Source organism: Paramormyrops kingsleyae, chromosome 19 (genome assembly GCF_048594095.1).
Source record: "Paramormyrops kingsleyae isolate MSU_618 chromosome 19, PKINGS_0.4, whole genome shotgun sequence".
In the NCBI taxonomy this organism is placed as follows: domain Eukaryota; kingdom Metazoa; phylum Chordata; class Actinopteri; order Osteoglossiformes; family Mormyridae; genus Paramormyrops; species Paramormyrops kingsleyae.
This window is the reverse complement of record NC_132815.1, coordinates 17,535,323-17,545,432: the sequence shown is the minus strand read 5'-3', so window position 1 is coordinate 17,545,432 and position 10,110 is coordinate 17,535,323.

The following is a 10,110-nucleotide window of genomic DNA, read 5'->3' as shown; positions in this document are numbered from 1 at the left end:
ATGGAAACACGGTGGTAATGCCAGATTACTTCAGTAAGTTAACAGTACGCTAATTTCAGTACCATCGGATATTTAGAGGTGCTAGTACTCTGAACAGAAAAAGGAGGCGATGGTACTGTGTACTTGTGAGTAGCCTACTGGCCTACATCAAGTCCTGACTACAGCACATGTTTTCATCCGCCCATCAATCCATCAACCCAAGTACTAGAACCGCTTATCCAATGCAGGGTCAAGGGACCTCGGAGGATTGACATGCGGGACCATAACAGGGCAATTATGAGTCCATGAACACTGCATGACTTTAACATCTGGGAAGTGAAGCCACACAAACAAAGCATCCAATAATAATCCAATATATGTACAATTCTAAATAAAACAATTTAAAAATAATTATAGGCCAGCCAATTATTCTTCCTCTGCTGTTCTTCTTTTACATGTGTGCAAATACTTCTTATGCACCATGAAATTAAGGATCTGCACACTATCAAACATGTCAGCCTAGCTGCAGTGTAAACAGTGGGTGGGGGATTAAAGAAACTGCACAATTTGGTGAAAATTGTACAGTTTCAGTGAGCCATCAAAAACGATGGGGTCTCCTTAAATTTCAACAGTCGTGCGATGCACAGTGCTAAAGAACCTGTGCCTCACCGAGAAACTTAACACCTTTGCCGCTCCAGGTACTTTTGATTAACTGTTAATTAAAAAATCGATTATAGTGCGGGAAACACCAAATGGATCAGCAGCGTAAATGTCACTCATGATTTGCAACAAAGACCAAATAAAAACAGCAATAAAATAAAAAATAAAACTTGCTGTCAATGAGACAGGGACGAAGAGGACAAAGGTATACGATATGGGGATATCTGCATAATATTTATGGATTGTTTTGCTGTGATATTTTAAAAATGTGTCATTTAAATGAGCTTTGTCATACTTATTTAGGACTGTCTGCAGATTAGAAATGTACATTTGCCACACTGACCCTACAAAAGTTTGTGTGTATTATGGGGAAAGAAAGTTCCCAAAATGCCAGATATGTAGCGTTTTCTTCAACTGACACATGAACACAACCAGATCACATTGATTAGAACATGAATCACAGTTCATCAGGGTACAGGCTTCTCCTTTCGGCAAGTTCTTGGGTATGACAGGAGGTTATAGGACAGGAAGTCTTTCAGTGGATAAGAAAGGGAACAAAAGTGACTACGGAAAGAAAGTTGGAAGGAGTTACATGCATAAGAACTGGCTTCAAAACCACACTCAGATGTGCAGGAGCTGAAGCATGACAAAGCACGCTAATCTTCTGAGAGAATAAGGGACGGGCCTGAGTGGGGCATGGATACCCTGGCAGATTTAGGGGCCCTCGAATATGTAAAATTATATAATGTAAGGAGACGGGGGGGGGCAAGGTGACATTTTGTCAGGAGGCCCTGAATGTCTTAGCTATTCCTCTGGAGTCAGGTGGAAATGTTAACAACAATACCTGGTTAGGTGTCTCTCCGTCATGTGACAGCCACACCCCCTCCACTCAGTAGCCTACCTAATAGGATGGTACCTGTCATCTATTTCAATATTGTTTATTAAAATGTCTAAATGCCGCAGATAATTGTGTTTTGTTTTGGAGGAAGCAAGCAAGGGTGTAATAAAACAAGGACACACTAGTACTTAAAAAGAAAATTTATTAATACATAGGAGATATTATTTTTTAAGGTCAGAATGAAATTCAGGGACAGGCGCCAAGGCTACTTTTTATCACAGCCGAAGCTCATGGCTGTTAGCATTAGCCAGATGTCGTTTGGGTCGCAGGTATTGCATGAATGACGGCACCATCTCCAGGCCAAATGTCCATTACTAAATTACCCAGACACAGTGCACCAATCCACCCTGCTACTGCTAAACAGGAATACTACATTTGTCCAGAATATATCAGCAGGCTGTTTTTGGGTACATAAAAAAGTTATTTAATTTTCGGTTCAAAGCTTCCCTTAAGTATATTTAACAGCTGCTCTGATTCTTTTTAATGGGACTGAAAATAGATGTATCTTCCCCCCTTCTGATTGTTTGTGTAATCCAGGAAAATTTGTCAAGTAAAAAAAAAAAAGCTGTAGCCCAAGTTTGACAGCTACTGAGTTGCATAATTGAAAAGTTTTACCAGATCGCTGAAACATGCTGGAAGATTCTGAAGTATTTGAGAGGCTTTTAAACTTTGTGGAGTTTGTTGCGTACACACCCAACCTCTTCACGTTAGATCATCAAATTATCTGGATCCATTTGTGCAGGGCTGGTGAACAGCTTATAGCTAACACTGTTATCAACAATCAGGATTCTACAGCTCCATCTGTCACACCCTGTCCATCTGACTGTTCTGTTACTCTCCTGTTAGCGGGACCCTAACAAGCCATGCCCGTCCATCTTTTCATTTACCTCTCTGTCCTGCCCTTGTGTTACTCACTCCAGCTGCCTCTCGATTGCTCCCTCGTTAGTCTGAAATAAAACAGCGAGTCTTGTTATTGACCTTGCTCCTTTGTGTTCCCTGATCCTACACTTGTTCCCATTTCATTTCAATATTTGTTCCTTACGTTTATTAAACCCCTATTTGTTTTGCCCCAAACCTGCTCCTGTGTCATTCATTCCTACATGATATAACATGTTTTTATCTAAGTTGTGTAATTGTGTCAAATGAAAATATTTACAATCTTCACTTATAAGTAGCATTATTACAATCCAACCAACTTGTTGTCCCATAAAGCAGGGGTCCCCAGCTATTTTTTTGCTGAGGGCCAAATTCCATCAGCAACATAACGCCAAGGTCCACTGCATTACGGTCCAATTGTGCAGCAGAGTACGCCAGTTGGTGATCACTGCGGTAAAGGATCTGCAGGGCGGCTCCTGGAGCCAATCCCAGGCAGAACAGGGCATGACGCTGGGGTGCAGCCTGGATGGGATGCCAGTTCATTACAGGGCACATACACTCCCACGCTATGGGGAGTTCAGGGATGCCAACTCACTAAGCAAAATGTACTGTACTTGCAAAGTAACCAGAGTAAATCAGAGGAAACATGGGTGACCACCTAATCCATGTCAGGGAGGACACTATGAGCAGCTTCAGGTTTTACAAACTACTTTAAAACTGAAAGGCTCCTGTGCTTGGCTAAATAGTTCAGATCTTCTTATGCTTTTACTGGTTTGTTTCCCTGATTGAAAGACTCATCATGCTGTCTTACATTAGCATTAGTGACACATGTATGATTACAGGAGACTGACTAATAAACACACAGCAAGAACTCAGTGTTAAAGTGAAATCCAGGTCTTTTTAATTGAAACGGCAGTTTACAAGCCCTGTCCTACCTCATAGTGTCCCCTCTGGCATGGATTAGGTGGGTGGGCAAACTTTTCCGCAAAGGGCCGGTGTGTATGCAGGATTTTAGGATAACCTTTAGGTCAGCTGTTCAAACCCAGGTGTGAAGACTCTTCAGCCAATCAGACCTCTAATTAGTAATCTAACCTGCATACATAGGGGCCCTTTCTGGATAAGGTCACCCACCCCAGCCCAAGAGGAACCCCACACAGCCCAGGAGGAGCGTCCAAACTCCACACATACAAAGAATGGGTTTGGTATCCCTGCATTTGTGAGGTAACAGTGTTACTCTCTGAGTCACAGAGCCACCCCCATCGTCACAAGCCAGCTACATTTATTCCCTGTATTTAATAAAATGGGGCATTACTACAGACTGCCCTGTGTCTCTTGGAATTGACCCACTGCAAACGTACACTAAAGTTGTGATGGATGATGAATGGATTGCTACAGTGTTGCTAAACCTTATGTAGTTAATAATGAATGTGACAGCCGCAGGAAACAGAAAATAAAAGTTTTAAAAATTGCTTCACTTCCAGGCCCAGGGTTGGTACAAGGAATGAGTGTGTTTGATGGGAGGGGAGTGATGTTTGAAATGTTTTTGTTAAATTATTGTTTAGCATTCCATATTCAGAGTTTCTGTGCTGGATCACTTCTCCATGTCCACCCCAATTCGAGACCCGCAGAGATACATACATACAGCTCCTCAGCCCCCTCCCTCTTATATCCACTGGCCCCCACCACATGATACTGCTCGCATTGTTGTTTACCTACAGAGTCGACTAATTTTATTACCCAAAGGGGCCAAAACTCAAGGATACCTCATCACAGGAATCTGTACCCCCCGGGTAGGGGTGGAGATTGGGGTTGTAGGAAGGGCGACTCTTCTTTTGTCACAGATTAAATTTGCAAAGCTTCAGAGTCCCCATCACGTCGACACGTGACACTCACAAGGCTGATGTAATGCATTGTAATGTTCTGGGCTCGTGACTTTTAAATCTGGACATACTCTTTATCCGAGCCAATTTTTATAATTTGGGGGGAGGGTCTTTATGGTGAAATCTGGACATACTCTTTATCCGAGCCAATTTTTATAATTTGGGGGGAGGGTCTTTATGGTGAAATCTGGACATACTCTTTATCCGAGCCAATTTTTATAATTTGGGGGGAGGGTCTTTATGGTGAAATCTGGACATACTCTTTATCCGAGCCAATTTTTATAATTTGGGGGGAGGATCTTTATGGTGAAAAGGGGCATGAACTCTGTTACGGAACACTTTGCGTAATCAGGCTCCTCTTGCTCCAACTATCATCTGAGTCTCTGTCCATGAACTTTCTTTTGTTAAGAGCCCGCTGTGCTTTTACGCGGTGATATATGAGCTTCTACACAAATCCACATTTTGTGTCTAATTGGAAGCCAAATCTATTGAGGCATATCAGCACTTAAATCTTTATTGAGCAGAACAGTCTTTCATGGGACACTATAGCATAACGTGCATCGAGGCTAATTATGCAATGATTCTGGGCATGCCCTAAGAAATACCCATCTTTCAATGGGTCATTAATTAAAGCTTCAGCATGCGACCTCCTGGTGCATGTAAATGTGCAGCTCTGTGGGCAGCTAATAATGCGGCGTGTTTTGTATGCGGCTCGCCAGATCGATGGTTTCATTAAAGAGAGCTTCATTAGGCCCTTTTATGAAAAGCTATTTTTGGTCCAGAACAAAATAGAACTTTCCGCTTTGGTTATGCAGCCCTGAGAGCGATGCATCCTGGGATTGCACTGCTTGGCATTCACCTCTCTCTCAACACTTAATGTTTAGGAATAAACTGTATTCTAAGGTCTGCCAGTGCCTTTTTGTAATGGAATGGCTCTTTCCACCAAATATTTATTTTGGTCGCGCAGTGTAACTTATGCTGAAGGTTTCCTAAGGACGGTAGTGTTAGGTCAATATCATTTATAAACAGGAAAAGCCTTCATTCGGCCATGACCTTTGGTGTGTGTCTGTTATCTTGGGACAGAATCATGTGACATGGTAAATGGGGGATAGCAAAGGGGACTTAATTGTTTGCTTGAGTACAAGGGAAGCATACAGAAAAACAAATTCGATATGAGGTGTTGGGAAACATTTAAAACAGGGTGTAGGCGTAGGGCTCACTGGAAAGTGGTTGGCTCTAGACCTCGGACTAGAGAGCTGTACAGGGGTCATGTCTACCCCCATCCCCATCCATCCCTGCAAACATCTAAGCAGGCCATGCTTGCCAACACACCAGTAGCACAGTGTAAAATTAAACATGTCCACATTTACCTTTAAAATATTTTAATTATTAAATGACTTACTTGACACTGCCACCAGGTGGTATTAGGGTAAAAACAAACAATTTAACAGAACAAAAGGATTTATATAATTAATATAGTAGATATAAGAATGTGCATTCGTGAGCTATTTACCATTGTGTTACCATATATGATTATATATGGTAATTCAGGTGCAGAGAGTAATAGTCCAGACCAAGATTTTGTTTCAACCAACCAGTTGAGTACCATGTGACTGTGGCTCTATGGTTGGTTGAAACAAAATCTCGGTCTGGACTTTTACTCTCTGGATCTGAATTACCCAGCTCTGCTTATGACCATCCCCATGGAATATCTAATAGATCAAATATTCTTATCCTATTCAGGGTTTAAAGGGGTCTGAAGCCTATCCTGGAGGCTACAGGCACAAGGCAGGGAACAACCCAGAATGGGGCACCAACCCATCGCAGGGCACACCTACACACTCACACCTACACACCATTCAGTCACACACTCACACCTACACACCATTCACTCACACACGCACACCTATGGGCAATCTGGTAACTCCAATTAACCTCAGCGTGTTTTTGGGACCAAAGTACCTGGAATCAAACTCTACAACAACATGGGGAGAACATGCAAACTCCCCACACATGCAGCCATGGCAGAGACTCAAGCTCTGTTCCCAGAGGCATATGGCAACAGTGCGAACCACTGCACCACCACTATCATTGAGCCATTATGCCGATATGTCACTTGTCAGTAAAGACTGGTAGCAAGGCTAGTGTCCTAGAAACAATGTTGTGTTTGCAGTGATTCAAGATTCATGGAAAGTCGTTTTTATTGTCCTCCTGAAAAGTTCTTAGGTTTGACATCTTTGCCTGAGGGGAAGTTAACACTGAATTGAGGTGTGGACTCAAAAAACGGATTTCAAAAGCTGTTCATTCCCCATTTGGCTTCATTCATGCTTCTACTCAATGTGAGTCAATGAAAGCATGAGTTTGGCAGAGAGAGAGCTTTAACATCCGATTTTTTTGTCCCTCTGGTGTGTTAGTTTCTGCATTTTAAGTGTTTCGTCATGACTGTTAAAGCATGGAATGAGGACCAAAGCCCCCTCTCCTTATTTTCCTATTTTTAAAAATCGTGAACCTCTGCTGATTTATTGACTGATTTGTTGTTGCGCTCCGACACCCCCATCATCCATCATCCATCATCCTCTGCAAATCCCATCAGCGTCAGGCAGACATGATAGTGGGTGTGAAATGCTTTCACCCCTCTGCCACGTCGTGTCAACCAAGTCTGCCGAACTGTTTTAAAGGCTAGGCAGCTAATGAATCATCTGGCCGGCAGCAGACCGACGTTGCCGTGAAATCACGTTAGCGGCTTCCCCTTTCTTAGTAGCGTATGCGGTGGCTGTGGTTTGGTGATGAATTGCTTGTTGTGAATTATGCTTTTCCAAAGCATCATGCATAATGTAGCAAATTAGCATACATTATATACGGCATCCTGTATAGGAGCCTTAGAAGGTATACAATATATTGCGCGATCGCCTCGCACGGCCATCTTGGTGTCAGTCATGGTAGTTGAGTATTCTGAACATGTCAATGCAACGTGAATTAGAGCTAAAGTAGACCTTTATTATCACACCAGTCATCTTCAGTACACTGCATATTTGACCATCTGCAGTTATATAAAGTTATATAAAGTCCTATCTGATATACTTGCATATATTTTCATAAAGTGAATGATTACCTTTAATTGTCTGTATTGACACTGGCAAAACCCCTCACAGGAACTAGACAATATACATGTTTTTGTATTTGGTTTGCTTTTAGTTAGTTTTTAGTTGCTTTTGTATTTCACTTTTAATGCTCAACTTACATCCATGGTTGCAATCCTCCTGTACACCTTTTTTCATCTTTTTATCCTTTTTTTTGTTCTTATATGCTTTATTTTACATTGTGTCCTTTTTATTGTTTTAGTCTTGCACAGTGAGAGTTATGGCTTGGCACAATGCTTTTCAACTGGATGAATAAAGTTTTTTCTTACCTTATGTGAGATGAAAAGCCACACTTTTAATATATTTAATGAGTCAAATGTGTGTTTTCACAAAAGACAAACTATCTAATATCAAAAACAAGTAAATTCACCTCTTTGGAATTGTACGATGTTTTCATCTTTTGTCAAGCCGATGTTCACATTCTCAGAAGAAAGGCAGCAAATTTTCAGTAATGGGGTATAGATGGAGATGTAAGGTTTGGTCATTTTATCCTAAATGCTGATGTAGGGCATGGCTCATTAAATAATCCTTTTAAATAGCACCTAAATATTTCAACAATTTCTCAGCAAAAGTTAGTTTAATCTTGTAAAATGCTCTCTGGCACGCATTCAGTGCCCTGCAAAGACATCAGGACAAAAAATCAAAATGATTTAGCCAGCAGAATTAAATTTCGTAATTTCAGTTGGTCAAAATGCAGCCGTCTTTCACATTTTAAATGCCGATGCATCTTTCAAGATACTTGTTGTGCATTAAAGCTGGCAGATAAGGCTCTTCTGCACTGAGATTATTACTGTAGAAACAGAGGGAATAACACAGCTTTGATAAGAAGTGGATTGGCCTGTCGATGCCATGAGTTGCAGATACGCATCATCATTGCTGAATACACATTAAGATGCTAAAATATATTATATTAAAATATAGCAGGAGGATGTAATTGTAAGATCAGGGGGTGTCAGGTGACAAGTGCACCTACACAATTCACCTGTTCTTTGCTCCCAGCCCCTTTACATTCCTCTTGCACCCCCCAGATGCTCACGCCTGACCCACCCAGCAGTCATACATCTCTCGTAGCTTGTTGCCAGAGTCAATTTGACGTGGCAGATCTATTAAACTGATTGGTCATTTGCAGTCATTTCCCCTATGGGGGACACTTACCAAATATATTTTCCACAGAAGTTAGCATGCTAATGGTTAGCATAGGGCACAGTGGTAGGAGAGTTTTTAAAGAACAGTGAAGTTTAGGATGCGTCTGAGGTATAGTTATTGCTTACATCCTGCCAAGTGATAAGGATATCCTGACTCTGGGATCCAGTGTGACTTAATTAGCAGCAGCCTAGCTGAAACAGATATTTTAAAAAAACAATAGCTACTTAAGATTACTTAGATTTATCATTAGTCCATTTCACACTAAATAGTACTAACCAGCAACGATGTATCAAAATGTACCTGAGAATTTCTGAATCCTCAAAGTAACATCTGAAGGGTTTTATAAATAATGCGAACATTTTGAAAAGATAACTCAATTCTTAATAGATTTATTCACTGTAAGGGAAGTTAAAAGATGTGCTTTATGTTTGCGAGTGCATTGTGTAGCTGGGGAGAATGTTAGCAGATAACACAAATGAGAAAGCATGTGGACACTGAAACCTAAGTTTATTCTCTGGGAAGAATCGTCTCCATGGTCAGTATGGAAGGGTGCAGGCAGTGTGCAGAATACTCACAGCTCGGCGTGTCTGTACTGGCTGAGTGATTGTGGTTGTCCTGTCATACCTCTAGGCCTGAGGTTTCAAAATAGCATGTGGATCTCACTGGACAGAATCTGCATGTTCTACTCATGTAGCTGCTGGGTTCCTCCAGAGACACACAATTCAGATAAACCTGCATCTTGTCCTTCGCTTCCCGATGTAGTGTCTGGGTGACCGTGAGATCTCCCGGAAACATGCTTATTCGGAATACACAGATTGTTGTGTTGCGGTTTCTTTCAAGTAGCGTAAAGAGCTCAAGGTCAAGAGCCGATATAAAGACACCAGGTTGGTTTTGGTTTGCGGGGTGGCCCTGGAACAAGCACAGGGGGCCCAGGCTTCAAACCCACAACCACAGAAGACACTGATAATGTGCTGGCCACTATGGCAGTTCAGTTTATATAGAGCTTATTTACAATGACCTTGTTTGGTAACACTTTACATTAACTGCACCTTCATAATGCTTTTATATTGCATTCATAAAACGTTCAATACACCTTCATAATGTATTTATTAAGTATTCATAAAACATTCATAAACATCATGTATGTATACCTTAATGTCCAAACATCCCTTAACAGCTGCAATATACATTAATAACAAACATTATATAATAATAACAAACATTATAATTGTATAATCATGTAATGTTGTTAATGTATATTAAGACTGTTAAGGGATGCTAGGATGTTAAGGTGTACTTGCATGCTGCTTATGAATGTTCTATGAATGTAAAATGAATGCATTATGAAGGTGCAGTTAATGTAAAACATTACCCATTGTTTTTGGTGGGACTATTGTACAAAGTGATATACAAATAAGGTAAACTTAAGCAGGGTCAGCAAGCATTTGAGGTTAAGGGCCGTACTCAACAGCACACCAGTAATATGTTTACTGTGCCATCCACAGAATTCAAACCCACAAACTTCCAGAAA